Source organism: Lycium ferocissimum, chromosome 8 (assembly GCF_029784015.1).
Source record: "Lycium ferocissimum isolate CSIRO_LF1 chromosome 8, AGI_CSIRO_Lferr_CH_V1, whole genome shotgun sequence".
In the NCBI taxonomy this organism is placed as follows: Eukaryota; Viridiplantae; Streptophyta; class Magnoliopsida; order Solanales; family Solanaceae; genus Lycium; species Lycium ferocissimum.
Genome location: NC_081349.1, coordinates 40,807,027 through 40,819,824, shown reverse-complemented (window position 1 = coordinate 40,819,824; position 12,798 = coordinate 40,807,027). Strand labels below are relative to the sequence as shown.

General features: G+C 36.4%; 1 long non-coding RNA gene and 1 pseudogene across 1 annotated transcript; both read left to right on the top strand.

Annotated features, from left to right (window-relative positions):
- The first annotated feature begins 6,591 nt into the window (after positions 1-6,591).
- On the top strand, positions 6,592-12,598 carry LOC132068474 (AP-2 complex subunit mu-like; annotated as a pseudogene).
- Positions 8,812-11,267, top strand: LOC132066946 (uncharacterized). Its single transcript, XR_009416969.1, has 2 exons — positions 8,812-9,139; positions 10,525-11,267. It is a non-coding gene; the product is annotated as an uncharacterized LOC132066946 (long non-coding RNA).
- Positions 12,599-12,798: the final 200 nt, after the last annotated feature.

Here is a 12,798-nt window from a genome sequence, read left to right as displayed (position 1 = left end):
GTATGCTTTCTTTGTTTTCTTGGCTAAGAAATTTGCTAGGAGGACGATTGAAAAAAGGTTGTTTCAGATATATATATAGCTTGTACCTCATAAGATTTATTATCCAAATACAAATGGGAGCTAGTGACTAAACACCTAATTTGTGTGAAGTAGTTCAGAATACGAGAGTCAAAATAGGGTACTTTTGCTTATTTTGTTTATGTTTGGAGACTAGCTTTAGTCGATTCATTTGTTTCAATATATCTTGTTTTTTGATTTGGTCAATTTTGGTTTATTTGCTTATACTAGATCACGCATCGTGTTTTCTTCCGCAGGGCGACTTAAAGAAGCCTATGTGGTGTTTGATAAAATGTCAGAACAGAGATACCGTCAAAAAAATTAATAGTACCTTTGAGTCAAATTAATAATTACAAGTATTTCGTTATGTCAATTATATATCACTTTGAACATTAGTAGTTTGAGCAGTTTTAGTACCTTTTTTATGAGTTAGATTAGAGTCGTTTCACATGTTATCATTGCAGTGTTTTTCTAGGAATAGATATATAGTAGGAACTAAGTAGTAGTAGGATTTGGAAGACAAATTAAGATAGAGTGAACTTTTGGAAAATTTTGGTTGGGAAAATGGAGATAATGTAAAGGAATATATGGAACTTATCCAAGCTTGAAGGTGCAGATAATTTATTTATTTTGTGGTGTATTATCTTCCATTCTTCACAAATTCTGTTGAAGTATATCTGAAAATTAAAATATTCAGGAAACTAATTACAAGATAATTACTCAGTGATCAATTATGAATTTTAGCCTTATCTCTGTTTACTTCTTTTGTGCTATGGGGTTCTAAAGATTGATTCTTGATTGACACGCTTATTTTTTGTATTTGACATTTGTTAATTTGATATATAGTTGTGTTAAGAAAGGGAAGTTGAGTTTAGATGTTTCAAAATCCAAAGCTATGGCTTTTTGCTCCATATTTTTTGCGTCGAGGGTTCGAAACGGTATGTTTACTAAATTCCTTCAAGCTATTACCTTTATGTTTGTATTGTTCTAATTAAGCTTTATGTTAAGTTGTTTTTACAAGTTTTGTACTAGGCTGCTCTAGACACTTGTTGCATTTGTTGGAATGATATATTGACCGAAAGCCTCTAGTTTTATTTGAATAATTTCTTCTTTGTGTAGTCTTCTGTTGTGTTGATTTGGGAAATACGCTTATTGAAGCGCGAACCTCTTATCCTTTTCCCCTTTACAACCGAATTGATTTTCGATTTTGCATTTGAAATGAACCTTAAATGAAGAAGTGGGGATTCATATAACCGAACTCGAACTTGGTTGGGACTAGTTGTACTAGTTGTTATTGATTTTTTATTTGAAATAATACGGAAAAGGGCAAGCGAAGAAGGAGCCAACATGGAGGTTTTTTCTCGAAGGAGTTGCACTCTGCTACAAATAATTTTAATTATGATAACGAGGATTGCGAAAGGTGGTTTTTTGGAAGTGTTTATTGGGGCGGGATTAAGGATGGATCTCGTAATGTTGTTATAATAGACCAACAAGAATGTCTTCTTGCTTATTGATTTAGGAAAAAAAACAAGTAGTATATGTTTTCTACTTGTTAACTGATGGCAGTTGGAGCAATTATATGAAACATTATGTAGAGTTGCTTGAACAATATTGATACACTTGAGTCTATTCCTATAGCTTTAATTTAAAGTCACGGTTAGTTTCATACAAAGAGTTGGATCATGGTCATTCACTTGGATTTAGGGATCTCGGAGGAAGCTTTTCAAGGTTTGAACAATAGATTTAAAATTATCTATCTTTTTGATTTACTTTTTTTTATAAGCTTCCTCTTTGATTTACTTAATAAAATCATTCATGAGGGATATCATGCGTTGACATAATAAAAAATGAATTTTGAGTATAGCATTGATTTGTTTTTTTCTTCACAATGCAACAAAATCTGCTGAGCGTGTAGATAAGCAGTTCCAAATGCAACCTTGCAAGTCACTGGTGCGGTCGGTTGGCGCAGGGAGGGTCTTGCTTTCCCGACTGCCATTGGGGAAGTTATTTTCCTCATTTTTAAGGAACTTGTTTTCTAAAGAAAGTGTTTTCCAAAACATCTTCACCAACCAAACATGGAAAATTGGAAAACATTTTCCATACCAACCACATGCAAAAAAGTTCTTTTAAAGTCCAAATTTGATCTCCTCAAAAGCAAAAAAAAAATTAGCATTATCTTTACCGGTCATTCATCTCCTTAATTTTTTCTCTCATCTCAAGCAAAGGTACAAGCCGTCACGATTCCTCATTTTATTCTAGTAGCAAATGCTGAAATCATCAACAAATACTAGAAATATCTCATCCATGAGAGGATAGAACGGGCGCCGGACCCAAACATCAACATATAACAATTGTAAAATGGAAGAACTTTTATTAATGCTCAAAGGTAAAGATAATTTGTGCGACTTGCCGAGTTGACAAGCACTACAAATAGAATTAAAACTAGAACTAGTACGGAGGCAATTTATGTGTCCTAATAACCTCGACGAAGAATTTGTTGATGAGGATGTCTGGCGAAGGTGCAGTAACAAGAGCGGGGAGATGCCTTGATAATATAAAGTCTTCAAGGTGAAGTAGACTTAGAAGGGAAGATGACCTGGGAGGAGCGTAGAGTCCCCCATCACTCTTGCTCGAAAGTAGTGGTATCTTGGAAGCCCGATCCTTCACAACAAAATGGTAAGGATGAATTTCGAAGAAAACTTTATTATCACGAGAGCAAAACGCCGGACGGAGAGCAAACGTTTAGTGATAGAGAAATGAAGAATATTATTTAGACGAAAGAGTCGAAGTGGGGAGGGAAGAGTGGCGTGCAGAGGTGATGAATAGGGACGTTATTGCCATTACCAATATGAACCCGGTCCTAGGTCCTTTATCATCCTCAATCTCGTGAAACGTGGCGAGGTCGGGGGTGATATGGTGCGTCGCTCATCCGTCCCAGGGGAACCACTGCTGAGAGGTTGCGTTTGGAGTCGAATGTGATAGATAAGCTACTGGATTAGTAGCTTGGCTGTAACGTTGGAAGCAATTTAGGGCAGTGTGGTTATTACCATTGCAAATTTGGCACTTTTGTCGCTGATCAGTGGATTGCCAAGGTTGACTATAGGTGGACAATTTTCTGGAATTGAAGCGACCACCTCTACCACCACGACCTCGATTGGACCTTCCACGACCTCGGTTAGTGTTGTTGTTGTAGGAGCGATCAGGTTGTGCATTCTTGTGGGTCAAGTTTGCTGAGGGATGTTGGGCTGAATCGGATTGTTGCGGAGTAGAAATTGAAAGGTTGGATAGTGACGATCCATTGATGAACTCATGATTTAGAAGGAGGCTATGCAATTCGGCAAAAGTGGCGGTTGAGGTCGTGCCGATAAGGTGGTGACAATATCTTTAAATTACGAACGCAAACCTTTGAATATGTGGGGATTCTCGTCCGCTAGACATAACGGACGGCCGGCGGTCAATTCATCCGAAATCAATTTTGCCTTGTGTAGATCTTTGCGTGACGGTTAGATCCTCTTTGCTTCAAGTTTTGAAGCTGCATATGAAGGCTCAGAATTCGAGTGTTGGAAGGAGAAGATAGCGCAGCCTCAAGCGCGTCCCAAACTTCCTTCGAAGTATTTAGTCCAATGGCGATGGGAAGTGTCTCTTCAGATAGGGAGGATATGAGTAGGCTCAAGATCAATTGATCTTCTTTGGATCCGTGGTGCGTAGTCGGGATTAATACTTTTCGTAAAAGGATCCGTCACCGTAGCACGGCAACCGAGACATGGGATCTTTGGACAAGGGTATTTGCCATCGACAAATCCATGAAGATTCATCGTCCACGAAGGAAAGGCAACAATTGTGTGCGCCAAAAAAGATAGTTTGTGGCAGTTACACTACTAAAATAAATAGGATTTTCCGACCTCAAAAAATTGACCTCAGTTGAGGTCAGAAAAAAACCGACCTCAGTTGAGGTCAGAAAAAAATCGACCTCATGAGGTCGGTAAAGTAGTAATATTTATTTTTCAATTTTTTTTAAAATAAACCGACTTCATGAGGTCGGTAATATTGTAATAAAATTTGAAAAAATAATATACCGACTTCATTAGGTCGGAAATTTATTTGATACTAAGTATTATAAATTATTTTTAATAAACCGACCTCGTGAGGTCAGTATTCTTTTAATTAAAAATAAAATAATTAAAATTACCGACATTATGAGGTCGGGTTATTTAATTAAAAATATTATAAATTATTTTTAATAAACCGACCTCGTGAGGTCGGTATTCTTTTAAATTAAAAATAAAATAATTAAATATACCGACCTCACGAGATCGGTATAATTAGGCAAATAAAATTAAAATCGACCCAAACCCTTGTTTTTCCCATTATTCTATCTTTTCCTTTCACCATTTCTCTCCCCCTTTCTCTCTTAACCCTAATAACGTCATCACCATCATTCCTGCTAGTCACCGTCGCCGCCGTCCCTACCCAGTACCGTCGTTGTTGTCGCCGTCCATGGCAACCATTTGAGGTATGCTTTCTTTGTTTTCTTGGCTAAGAAATTTGCTAGGAGGACCAATTGAAAAAAGGTTGTTTCGGATATATATATATAGCTTGTACCTCATAAGATTTATTATCCAAATACAAATGGGAGCTAGTGACTAAACACCTAATTTGTGTGAAGTAGTTCGAGAATACGAGAGTCAAAATAGGGTACTTTTGCTTATTTTGTTTATGTTTGGAGACTAGCTTTAGTCTGATTCATTTGTTTCAATATATACTGTTTTTGATTTGGTCCAATTTTGGTTTATTTGCTTATACTAGATCACCTGTAGTGTTTTCTTCCAGAGGGCGACTTAAAGAAGCCTATGTGGTGTTTGATAAAATGTCGTTGTAGATACCGTCAAAAAAATTAATAGTACCTTTGAGTCAAATTAATAATTACAAGTATTTCGTTATGTCAATTATATATCACTTTGAACATTAGTAGTTTGAGCGAGTTTAGTACCTTTTTATGAGTTAGATTAGAGTCGTTTCACATGTTATCATTGCAGTGTTTTCTAGGAATAGATATATAGTAGGAACTAAGTAGTAGTAGGATTTGGAAGACAAATTAAGATAGAGTGAACTTTTGGAAAATTTTGGTTGGGAAAATGGAGATAATGTAAAGGAATATATGGAGCGGAACTTATCCAAGCTTGAAGGTGCAGATAATTTATTTATTTTGTGGTGTATTATCTTCCATTCTTCACAAATTACGTCGAAGTATATCGAAAATTAAAATATTCAGAAACTAATTACAAGATAATTACTCGGTGATCAATTATGAATTTTAGCCTTATCTCTGTTTACTTCTTTTGTGCTATGGGGTTCTAAAGATTGATTCTTGATTGACACGCTTATTTTTGTATTTGACATTTGTTAATTTGATATATAGTTGTGTTAAGAAAGGGGAAGTTGAGTTTAGATGTTTCAAAATCCAAAGCTATGGCTTTTTGCTCCATATTTTCTTTGTCGAGGGTTGAACGGTATGTTTACTAAATTCCTTCAAAGCTATTACCTTTATGTTCGTATTGTTCTAATTAAGCTTTATGTTAAGTTGTTTTTACAAGTTTTGTACTAGATCGCTCTAGACACCGTTGCATTTGTTGGAATGATATATTGAACCGAAAGCCTCTAGTTTTATTTGAATAATTTCTTCTGTGTGTAGTCTTCTTGTTGTGTTGATTTGGGAAATCTGCTTATTGAAGCATAGAACCTCTTATCCTTTTCCCCTTTACACTGAATTGATTTTCGATTTTGCATTTGAAATGAACCTTAAATGAAGAAGTGGGGATTCATATAGCCGAACTCGAACTTGGTTGGGACTAGTTGTACTAGTTGTTATTGATTTTTTATTTGAAATAATACAGAAAAGGGCAAGCGAAGAAGGAGCCAACATGGAGGGTTTTTTCTCTGCGAAGGAGTTGCACTCTGCTACAAATAATTTTAATTATGATAACAGGATTGCAGAAGGTGGTTTTGGAAGTGTTTATTGGGGCCAGTTCTGGGATGGATCTCAGGTAATGAACTGTTATAATAGACCAACAGTGAATGTCTTCTTGCTTATTGATTTAGGAAAAAACAAGTAGTATATGTTTTCTACTTGTTAACTGATTGGAGCAATTATATGAAACATTATGTAGAGTTGCTTGAACAATATTGATACACTTGAGTCTATTCCTATAGCTTTAATTTAAAGTCACGGTTAGTTTCCCATACAAAGAGTTGGATCATGGTCATTCACTTGGATTTAGGGATCTCGTGAGGAAGCTTTTCAAGGTTTGAACAATAGATTTAAAATTATCTATCTTTTTGATTTACTTTTTTTTTTTTATAAGCTTCCTCTTTGATTTACTTAATAAAATCATTCATGAGGGATATCATGCAGTGACATAATAAAAATGAATTTTGAGTATAGCATTGATTTGTTTTTTTTTTCTTCACAATGCAACAAAATCTGCAAAGATGTAGATAAGCCGGCTCCAAATGCAACCTTGCAAGTCAGGTGCGGTCGGTTGGCGCGAGGAGGGTCTTGCTTTCCCGACCGCCATGGGGAAGTTATTTTCCTCATTTTTAAGGAACTTGTTTTCTAAAGAAAGTGTTTTCCAAAACATCTTCACCAACCAAACATGGAAAATTGGAAAACATTTTCCATACCAACCACACCCTTAGTTCTTTTAAAGTCCAAATTTGATCTCCTCAAAAAGGAAAAAATTAGCATTATCTTTACTGGTCATTCATCTCCTTAATTTTTTCTCTCATCTCAAGCCAGAAGGCTGAAGCTGTGGTACTGATTCCTCATTTTATTCTAGTAGCAAATGCTGAAATCATCAACAAATACTAGAAAATATCTCTGTCCATGAGAGGATAGAACGGGCGCCGGACCCCAAACATCAACATATAACAATTGTAAAATGGAAGAACTTTTATTAATGCTCAAAGGTAAAGATAATTTGTGCGACTTGCCGAGTTGACAAGCACTACAAATAGAATTAAAACTAGAACTAGTACAGGGCAATTTATGTGTCCTAATAACTTGACGAAGAATTTGTTGATGAGGATGTCCTAGGCGAAGGTGCCAACAAGATGGAGATGCCTTGATAATATAAAGTGCTGAAGGTGAAGTAGACTTAGAAGTGGAAGATGACTGGAGAGTGTAGAGTCCCCCATCACTCTTGCCTGAAAGTAGTGGTATCTTGGAAGCCCGATCCTTCACAACAAAATGGTAGGGATGAATTTCGAAGAAAACTTTATTATCACGAGCAAAACGCTGGACGGAGAGCAAACGTTTAGTGATAGAGGGAACATGAAGAATATTATTTAGACGAAAGAGTCGAAAGGGGGAGGGAAGAGTGGCATTACCAGTGTGATGAATAGGGACGTTATTGCCATTACCAATATGAACCTGGTCCGGTCCTTTATCATCCTCAATCTGGTGAAACGTGGTGAGGTCAGGGGTGATATGGTGCGTCGCTCCGCTGTCAGGGAACCACTGCTGAGAGGTTGCGTTTGGAGTCGAATGTGATAGATAAGCTACTGGATTAGTAGCTTGGCTGTAACGTTCAAAACAATTTAGGCGAAATGGTGGTTATTACCATTGCAAATTTGGCACTTTTGTCGCTGATCAGTGGATTGCCAAGGTTGACTATAGGTGGACAATTTTCTGGAATTGAAGCGACCACCTCTACCACCACGACCTCGATTGGACCTTCCACGACCTCGGTTAGTGTTGTTGTTGTAGGAGCGATCAGGTTGTGCATTCTTGTGGGTCAAGTTCTGTCGAGGATGTTGGGCTGAATCGGATTGTTGCGGAGTAGAAATTGAAAGGTTGGATAGTGACGATCCATTGATGAACTCATGATTTAGAAGGAGGCTATGCAATTCGGCAAAAGTAACTGGTTGAGGTCGTGCCGATAAGGTGGTGACAATATCTTTAAATTCTGAACGCAAACCTTTGAATATGTAGAGTTCTGGTCTGCTAGACATAACGGACGGCCGACGGTCAATTCATCCGAAATCAATTTTGCCTTGTGTAGATCTTTGCGTGACAGTTAGATCCTCTTGCTTCAAGTTTTGAAGCTGCATATGAAGGCTCAGAATTCGAGTGTTGGAAGGAGAAGATAGCGCAGCCTCAAGCGCGTCCCAAACTTCCTTCGAAGTATTTAGTCCAATGGCGATGGGAAGTGTCTCTTCAGATAGGGAGGATATGAGTAGGCTCAAGATCAATTGATCTTGCTGGATCCGTGGTGCGTAGTCGGGATTAATACTTTTCGTAAAGGATCCGTCACCTGTAGCACTGGCAACTGAGACATGGGATGCTGGACAAGGGTGACTGCCATCGACAAATCCATGAAGATTCTGTCCACGAAGGAAAGGCAACAATTGTGTGCGCCAAAAAAGATAGTTTGTGGCAGTTACACTACTAAAATAAATAGGATTTTCCGACCTCAAAAAATTGACCTCAGTTGAGGTCAGAAAAAAACCGACCTCAGTTGAGGTCAGAAAAAAAATCGACCTCGTGAGGTCGGTAAAGTAGTAATATTTATTTTTCAATTTTTTTTAAAATAAACCGACTTCATGAGGTCGGTAATATTGTAATAAAATTTGAAAAATAATATACCGACTTCATTAGGTCGGAAATTTATTTGATACTAAGTATTATAAATTATTTTTAATAAACCGACCTCGTGAGGCCGTATTCTTTTAATTAAAAATAAAATAATTAAAATTACCGACATTATGAGGTCGGGTTATTTAATTAAAAATATTATAAATTATTTTTAATAAACCGACCTCATGAGGTCGGTATTATTTTAAGTTAAAAATAAAATAATTAAATATACCGACCTCACGACGTCGGTGTAACTAGTCAAATAAAATTAAAATCAGACCCAAACCCTTGTTTTTCCCATTATTCTATCTTTTCCTTTCACCATTTCTCTCCCCCTTTCTCTCTTAACCCTAATAACGTCATCACCATCATTCCTGCTAGTCACCGTCGCCGCCGTCCCTACCCAGTACCGTCGTTGTTGTCGCCGTCCATGGCCAACCATTTGAGGTATGCTTTCTTTGTTTTCTTGGCTAAGAAATTTGCTAGGAGGACCAATTGAAAAAAGGTTGTTTCAGATATATATATAGCTTGTACCTCATAAGATTTATTATCCAAATACAAATGGGAGCTAGTGACTAAACACCTAATTTGTGTGAAGTAGTTCAGAATACGAGAGTCAAAATAGGGTACTTTTGCTTATTTTGTTTATGTTTGGAGACTAGCTTTAGTCTGATTCATTTGTTTCAATATATACTGTTTTTGATTTGGTCCAATTTTGGTTTATTTGCTTATACTAGATCACCTGTAGTGTTTTCTTCCGCAGGCGACTTAAAGAAGCCTATGTGGTGTTTGATAAAATGTCAGAACAGAGATACCGTCAAAAAAATTAATAGTACCTTTGAGTCAAATTAATAATTACAAGTATTTCGTTATGTCAATTATATATCACTTTGAACATTAGTAGTTTGAGCAAGCTTTTAGTACCTTTTTTATGAGTTAGATTAGAGTCGTTTCACATGTTATCATTGCAGTGTTTTCTAGGAATAGATATATAGTAGGAACTAAGTAGTAGTAGGATTTGGAAGACAAATTAAGATAGAGTGAACTTTTGGAAAATTTTGGTTGGGAAAATGGAGATAATGTAAAGGAATATATGGAACTTATCCAAGCTTGAAGGTGCAAGATAATTTATTTATTTTGTGGTGTATTATCTTCCATTCTTCACAAATTTCGTTGAAGTATATCCGAAAATTAAAATATTCGGGAAACTAATTACAAGATAATTACTCGTTGATCAATTATGAATTTTAGCCTTATCTCTGTTTACTTCTTTTGTGCTATGGGGTTCTAAAGATTGATTCTTGATTGACACGCTTATTTTTTGTATTTGACATTTGTTAATTTGATATATAGTTGTGTTAAGAAAGGGGAAGTTGAGTTTAGATGTTTCAAAATCCAAAGCTATGGCTTTTTGCTCCATATTTTGCTGCGTCAAGGGTTCAGAACGGTATGTTTACTAAATTCCTTCAAAGCTATTACCTTTATCGCTGTATTGTTCTAATTAAGCTTTATGTTAAGTTGTTTTTACAAGTTTTGTACTAGACTGCTCTAGACACTGTTGCATTTGTTGGAATGATATATTGAACCGAAAGCCTCTAGTTTTATTTGAATAATTTCTTGCTGTGTAGTCTTCTTGTTGTGTTGATTTGGGAAATACTGCTTATTGAAGCGCAGGAACCTCTTATCCTTTTCCCCTTTACACTGAATTGATTTTCGATTTTGCATTTGAAATGAACCTTAAATGAAGAAGTGGGGATTCATATAGCCGAACTCGAACTTGGTTGGGACTAGTTGTACTAGTTGTTATTGATTTTTTATTTGAAATAATACAGAAAAGGGCAAGCGAAGAAGGAGCCAACATGGAGGGTTTTTTCTCTGAAGGAGTTGCACTCTGCTACAAATAATTTTAATTATGATAACAGGATTGCAGAAGGTGGTTTTGGAAGTGTTTATTGGGGCCAGTTCTGGGATGGATCTCAGGTAATGAACTGTTATAATAGACCAACAGTGAATGTCTTCTTGCTTATTGATTTAGGAAAAAACAAGTAGTATATGTTTTCTACTTGTTAGCGATTGGAGCAATTATATGAAACATTATGTAGAGTTGCTTGAACAATATTGATACACTTGAGTCTATTCCTATAGCTTTAATTTAAAGTCACGGTTAGTTTCCCATACAAAGAGTTGGATCATGGTCATTCACTTGGATTTAGGGATCTCAGAGGAAGCTTTTCAAGGTTTGAACAATAGATTTAAAATTATCTATCTTTTTGATTTACTTTTTTTTTTTTATAAGCTTCCTCTTTGATTTACTTAATAAAATCATTCATGAGGGATATCATGCAGTGACATAATAAAAATGAATTTTGAGTATAGCATTGATTTGTTTTTTTTCTTCACAATGCAACAAAATCCTGCAGCATGTAGATAAGCCAGTTCCAAATGCAACCTTGCAAGTCACTGGTGCGGTCGGTTGGCGCAGGGAGGGTCTTGCTTTCCCGACTGCCATTGGGGAAGTTATTTTCCTCATTTTTAAGGAACTTGTTTTCTAAAGAAAGTGTTTTCCAAAACATCTTCACCAACCAAACATGGAAAATTGGAAAACATTTTCCATACCAACCACACCCTTAGTTCTTTTAAAGTCCAAATTTGATCTCCTCAAAAGGAAAAAAAAAATTAGCATTATCTTTACCTTAAAAAGGTCATTCATCTCCTTAATTTTTTCTCTCATCTCAAGCCTGTTCTCAAAACATGTGATTATCTATTCCCTCCGTTTCAATTTGGTGAAGCCGTAAAGGTACTGATTCCTCATTTTATTCTAGTAGCAAATGCTGAACTTCCTTAAATCATTTCATGTCACGCTAAATTAATGCTACTAACTGGGCTAGCTTGTGCTCACCACGACTAGTCCACTGGGTGCTTGCTATCTCCCACCAACACAGTTACTGGGTAACTTTGTCTACCAAGACTTAGACAGGTGGGAAAAAATCACCTCATGTTTATTTTACCTCTACGGAGATTTGAACCTTAGCTTCCATAGTTCATCCCAACTTCATTGACCAGAGTATAAAGATTGTGTTTGGCTTTTAAGCTCAAAATATGTACACCACTTGATTTGGAGGAGGTTCAGATTATACTGATATTCATGGGCATACTTTTATATAATAGTTCCTGAAATTGTTAACCTGTGGTTATCTTCAGGTACCGCATTACTGAAGGAGTAAATCTTCCTTTCCGTGTATTACCAACTATCAAAGAATTAGGCCGTACACGTATGGAAGTGAATGTTAAGGTTTGATATGGAATGAATTTTGATTTGAAACATCAATCTGTGTTTATATGATTTACTGTTGCTAACTTTGACTGTTTCAGGTTAAGAGTTTGTTTGGTGCAAAAATGTTTGCTCTTGGAGTAGTTATTAAAATTCCAGTGCCAAAGCAAACTGCAAAAACGAACTTCCAGGTGACATCAGGGAAAGCAAAGTACAATCTAGCCATTGACTGTTTGGTCTAGAAGTGAGTATTCATTTACGTAATCATGTAATGTACATTCTTTTGCATTAAAGCTAGCTTCTTCAAACACAGATCTTCAATATGGACAACTTGGTGCAGGATAAGAAAATTTCCGAGACAAACTGAGTCAACATTGAGTGCTGAGGTTGAGTTAATTTCGACAATCACAGAGAAGAAGTCCTTGACTCGGCCGCCAATTCAGATTATTTTCCCTCCGGAGAGACCTGATAACTGTGTTCGCTTAAGTTGACGATTTTCTTTATCCCTTGTATGGATCTTTTGGAGAGCTTTTTGTGGGGTGGGGAAGTAAATTAATTTCGACAATAGCATTCTTTCCTTGTTTTACAATGGTTTATTCTAATGGCGCTAGAGGTCATGACGAATTTTTTGTGCTTTGCAGGTTCCCATGTTTACAGCATCTGGTTTGCGTGTTCGGTTTCTTAAGGTATGTTTGCCAAACTTACAATTCAATAGTGGTCTCCTTTTGGTATGATATCTACTTCATGTAAGTCGGTTACGTATGCGGTGTGTGGGAGAAGAGTGGCTACAACACAGTTGAGTGGGTTCGTTATATCACTAAAGCTAGTTCGTACG